Genomic DNA, 6,182 nt, shown 5'->3' with positions numbered 1-6,182 from the left:
AGTGTGAGCGAGAGCGCGATACTATTCGATTCGACTTTACTGTCTGAAGGGATGATTTATCGTTTCTCAACAGGGATTGGCCGATCCAGTACTTAAAAGATTTATAGATCCTTATGGTGCATGCGCGGTAGGAGCGTTTTCTTATTATAAATCTCACTCCTGCGCATGAACTCGCGATTGCCTCTTTAGCTGTCCGATGGAGAAATTAAAAAATATGTTAACATATTGCGGTGGTGGAGGAATGAACCGGCCCGAGTGCACCAAGAACACTGCGGGTAATTGGCTGGCTAAGTTAATGCGCCGGCGCACGGACCCACGCCGCATGCGCTGCTCGTACTGTTCTCTACAAATAATTGATTATGACATTAATACGCATTGTAAAGCGAGTTTTATTTTACTATCAATTGATGTCTGAAACATTTCGGTATAAATAATTATTGAGCGACTTCTACAAATGTGTTCGACAAACTATTTACGTTCGATGCTCTAATCTAAATATCTGCTGGCTTGGGCGTCCGCGATCAGCTAAAGTGACAGCGTTAATTTCTTTCGGACTACATAGAACAATTGTGGATGGATATCATCATTCTTTCAGAAAAATGTAGAGCTACCAGGTAGGCTAGTGAACAGGTTTTATTTTTAAAGCTGTAGCAAACTTTAACCGATTAAAATAAAGGAATAACGAATAAAGTTCGATGCGGCTATAAACAGAGCGCTAGTGCGCAAGTTTATTGGCAAGGGTGAGATATTGTTATGAGGGCCGGGTAGGTCGGTAGGACGCCGCGTGCATCCCCAGCGAAGATAAGATCTGCAGCCTGCCAGTGACACCTGGCCCCGCCCCCAGCAGCCCTCGACACACGGCAATCCCCTTTTTTGTTTACAAACTAAGGGCCGAAGGTATTGATGTTCAAAATTCGGATAATTACCGGTCAAGACTATTGTGGGCAGTTTGTAATGTAAATAGAAAAGGTAGACAGCTAGCTAAATTTTAAGTTGAAGATAATAATGGCTTATTTTGTAGAATTCAATTCTCAAACTATGACTCATATGATGTAGCTGTTAGTAAATGGAAAGCAAGCCAAGAGGATGCTAGTTCATCATAGAAGCGACAATCACAGTCCCACAAAAACCTCAAAGGACCCAAGGTCTGAATAAAAATTGCAAATGTATTCGACGAAGGTGCAAAAAAGAATGTATGGTAAAATACAATAGAGTTGAAAATTCTAATACATGCAACCCGGGCGGTCGTTTTTCGTGTGGCCCCGTTCTGTAAGGACTGAAATCTTTATTTATTAGAATCGGTAAATTATAAAAGCCCAGTGTTTTATGTCTGTCGCATTGTTATTGACGTGCTACAAAAACCGCCCGATGGACCAATAGATTATAATTGGAGAGAGAAATTAAGCTATGATTCACATTTTTTTGTTTTTGCTCCAGGATGACGGTCAAATAACGCTGTTCCGTAGATATTACCTTAACACTAATAAACTGTACCTATGTAAGGGGGTATATACACTGCAATACACTGCTTCCAACTTTAATAGACTTCAAAAATAAATATTTATTTATTTACAAATTTAATAAATAAAGATGACAGGAAAGGAAGAATTTACAAAGGTAATGCTTATTTCTAAAGAAATCTCTTCCAGCATACCTGCGAAAGGAAAAAGAGAATAAAAGAGTATGTAGACAGTGTGTAAAAAGCAAGGGAAACAGAAATTAAAATGGAAGAAAACAGCTGTATATTGTATATTATACCTACATAAACAATACGTAAATAATATTTTTATTTATCGCAAGCATACTGATAAAAGAAACAGCTAGGTTCCAAATTGAAAGCAATCTACTAAGTTTAACTTTGCTGCGTTCGTTACACTTCCTTTCGGAATTTAAATAAATGTAAAGCATCTCAATACGTGTTCTGAATTCCTATGAGAAGGTGCGGAAGCTATCAGGCGGCCAGTGGGAACCGCATTGTTCCATTATAGTTACAAGTGTTTGCAGCGCCACCTAGCGAGCGATACGAACCTCGGTTAATGCAATTCAGATTGTATGTAAATGGGAAATAAAATGTGTTAGGGGAAAGTGACATGAATTTCCATTTACTTAGTTTGGTAGCAACCATCAGTATTAAAGACGAACAAATATGTAATAAGGAAAAAATACAAATAAATAGAAAATATAAAGCCATTAATTTCTTACTAAATGAATTTTACATAGGTTTATTAACTAGATTTCTATTAAGTTTATTAACTTAAACCTAGTACTTATTATTATTTACTTATTTCCTACTTCATATATTTCCTTTGCTGCTCTACCATATAAGTATAAACTTATATTTTTGGGTGTCGTATTGAAAGTACCTATCTAATATACTGATATATTTATTCAAAGCTTTAGGAACGTTAAGTTGTTGTCTACACAAGAATCATCGTCACAAAATTGGCCCTACATTTACCTACCTACATTCAAAAATTCGATTGAGATTGGACTTATAAATCATTGATTAAGTTTAAAAGAGTTAAAGTTGCTATAATTACAGATCAAAGGAAGTTGTAACAAGGGGAGTGGCCTGTAGATACCAAGAGGCTTCTGCAAACTGAGAAAAAACTATAAACACTAGGCTAGCCAAAAATGACAGAAAATGAAGACAAAAATCGCATATTACTCTACTTATAAGAAAATGTTTGACCTATGTCAATTCTTCGTAAAGAAAAATCTCCCAAAGAAGACTCAAGAGGCGTGAATCCTATTAAATCTTATCAATTAGAACATTTAAAATCTAATATTGATGTAGATATTCTAAGAAGACTACATATCTCTTTCACGCATTTCTAAGAACCCTATGAATGCCATTTACTTTTACTGTCTCTGTTTCAGTTCAAATTGCGAATACACATTAAAATAACAAAAGAAGTTCAGAGTTCTTTTTAAAAATGTGTTATCCATACCAACGTTTTTTATGCGTTTCCCCTTTTGCAGGCGGAGGGAATAATTCACACAAATCTTTATATTTCTTTGTGTGGGGGAGAGTGGCCGGCGCCCCGCCGAGCCCTGATGATGAGTTACTGGCTCGGAGCAGTAGGCCGGAACCCGGAAGTCACCCCTCCGCCCTGCGTCATCCCGCCTCACTTCCGATACCAATCGGTGGGCTTTAGCTAACACTATGCGTATTTCATAATTTATTGACAATTTCGCAAGTTTGCGATTCCTGAAGGGTGTACGAAAAATGGTCGAAATGTTTTATTATCAAAAGATATTTTATAAATCAGCAATAAAAGTGTTTATAAAAGAGACAAGAGGAATAAATATCCATTGTAGAGCACCTCAGACAAATTAGAATCTTATATGAATCGAACCAGTACACCAATATTAAGCCAATAGACATAATATACATTTTATAATTGTATTCGAAAGGTAATTTAAGGTAAGGTAAGGGAAAGGGTGTTTTGTCTAAATTGGTTAGCTACCAATTTAGCCAAAACACCCTTGAAGAGTCTAAACCAGCGTATAAAAGGATAACTTGACTGCAACAATGGTACAATAGCCTACTTTGCAATATAGAAGTCCGGATTACACCTTCCCATTGACACACAAACCCATGCAGATTACCAGGCTCTCATAATCCGTGTGTACTTACATCAATCATAGGACAGAAGTCACGTGTCGGCGATGAGGCGATCCACTCGACGGCCGCGCGAACAATATTCATAAATAACGTAAGTAACAATAGTGCGCGTCGCCACGTGACTGGCGCGTGCGACTAAGGCCTAACGCCACATCTAATTATTTGCACATACCCACATAAATGTTCATCTAAGTGTGGTTGATGGTTTTAATAAAGAAGGTTAGGTTAGGGAAGAATCAGATTAAAATGTTTCACAAGTTTCGTATATGATTCAGAACAGTCTTAGAACTATTGCCATTCTCCCTGTCCTATTTGAAATGAATAGAATGATGGAAGAGAAACGGTTGCATTGTGCGATGCACATCTTAGTTGGAACAGCTTTGTTTATATTAAGGGTTCCTTCTAATAAGAACACTCGATAAGCACCTTTAACAATATGGCTGGCTTAAACCACCTTAGAAGAGTATTTCATTTCAAATGGTTTTTACACGTTTTTATCCTAATAATTGATTATACTAGGATTATTAAAGCACTGCTTAACTTATATAAAACACTTTAATAAATATAACAAAGAAAATATAATAATAAATTAGAAATACGTAAGGAAGCAAGATCCGACTTCTGCGTCGTAGCAGCCAAGAACGTCAGGGAAAACGGAAACAAGGACATGATGCCAGCAATCCTGCAAATAGAAAATGTTTTACCCAGAATTCCGATAAGAGACGTTGCAATAAGATTTTCAAAGCAGAATTGTTATTTCTAACAAGTGACAGTAAGGTACGTAAAAGATGTGGACAAATTAAATGTTAAACTTTTTTATTATTTGTCTTGTAAGTGTTAAGTAGGTAGTTAGGTAACCCGATATTCTATCCTTCCCTGAAAGTATCTACGTCTGAATGTTTTTTAATTAATTATTAGACAATTATATTTAGATAAGGAGTTGAACGTATATTCATAATATTAATAAATAAGGAAAACGTTTACAAGAAAAAAAAAAACCTCAATAATAATATAGGTACCAAAAACAATCTCCTTAGTCTGAAAAATACTTTGCAGAAAACCACATTAAAAACAGTTTAACCAAACGTGATATACCTATAATAACTCACAAACATACATAAAAACGCTTCAAACTAAGAAACTCTTTTTTCCTTAAAACGATATTTTTAGTTATTAGTTATAAAACTTTTACACAAGCACACTTCAAATCTAAATCCAAATCTCCGTTCATAAGACCATAAACAAAAATGTTTACTTATTCATGCCCTTTCAAATATTATATGTGTTCCATTCCCCTAAGAGTGCAAGTGAAATAACCCATAGCCGGCGGCGGTGGCGGTTGAACCATACGCAAACATTAGTTAAGTCAACTGTAAATGAAAACTTATTTGATGGAAAATGATTTAATGATCTACTGTGATAGGTTAGGGTGTTTTCATAGCTAAACAGGATTTTAATTGAAAGTTTCAATATGAACAAGAATGTGTTATTTTAATTACATAACGGTGTTTTAAAAGTATGCGAAACTCGCAGTGACTAATGCGAAGCAATAAATAAAAAAAATATTTGTTTATAAAATATTTTATAAATATTCATGTCGAAATACTTACTATCAAATACTTTACACAGTATTCTATAGCACGCATAAACATTAATGACTGATATCAACAACAAAAAGATCCGACGAGGATGGGATTCGAACCCACGCGTGCAGAGCACATTGGATTAGCAGTCCAACGCCTTAACCACTCGGCCACCTCGTCATGTTCGAAGGTCGCGAAATTACGTAACACAAGTTGAGGACGCACCTGCCACATAGTAGATGAGTGAAATGAAAAGAGTCGAGTTCGCAATGAATTGTGACGTCATCCACTTTTATCGAACATTGACCCCAGACGTTTGCTAGCGCAGACCATGAGCGACATTGAAATTCAATTAAATCTATGTGTTGAATGAATTCCTTTTATTCCCAAGAGACTTAATGATTGACGTTATACATATATGACAATGTAGGTAGTATTGTTGTCAATTCAGAATACAAAAAGGTAGACCTAAATTTATACCGTCTTACCACAAAAACTTTTAAACGTCAGTTTATGCCTTGTCTAAAAATATGTCAAATTATGACGTTGACATATGGTTCATTTTGCAGCCAAAATTTTATAAGACAAGTGTAAAACAGGGTTTAAAGTTTTTGTAGTAAGGCCCATTATGTCTCATACATTGCTGATTATAATTTAATTAAATATCTATATAAGTAATTTATATTGCTTGACGTAAGTTGAGTTTTTTGCATATCTACCTACTAATTGTGTGATAATGTGTACCTAATGAAAGATATGTCACCCACTTATCGTTCTCAATGTAAAAGTTTTGGGCCCCAATCCAAACTCAGAGCTCCGATCTGAAACTCTAAGTGGATTAATTTTAAATTTACATCAATTTACGAAGAAATTTCATAAATTACCCTAAACTACTTAAATCTACACAAACGCTTGATAAATAAGAATAGTTTCATTAAGCCTACGAAAAAATATCAGTAAGGAAAATGAAA

At 35.4% G+C, this 6,182-nt stretch overlaps 1 non-coding gene across 1 annotated transcript; it reads right to left on the bottom strand.

Moving 5' to 3' along the window:
* Positions 1–5,309: 5,309 nt before the first annotated feature.
* Positions 5,310–5,391, bottom strand: Trnas-gcu. The gene has a single exon. It is a non-coding gene; the product is annotated as a tRNA-Ser (tRNA).
* Between the last annotated feature and the right edge of the window lie 791 nt (positions 5,392–6,182).

This window comes from Helicoverpa zea, chromosome 2 (genome assembly GCF_022581195.2).
Source record: "Helicoverpa zea isolate HzStark_Cry1AcR chromosome 2, ilHelZeax1.1, whole genome shotgun sequence".
Taxonomy (NCBI): Eukaryota; Metazoa; Arthropoda; class Insecta; order Lepidoptera; family Noctuidae; genus Helicoverpa; species Helicoverpa zea.
The sequence above is the reverse complement of the archived record's forward strand: the minus strand, read 5'-3'. Positions and strand labels throughout refer to the sequence as shown.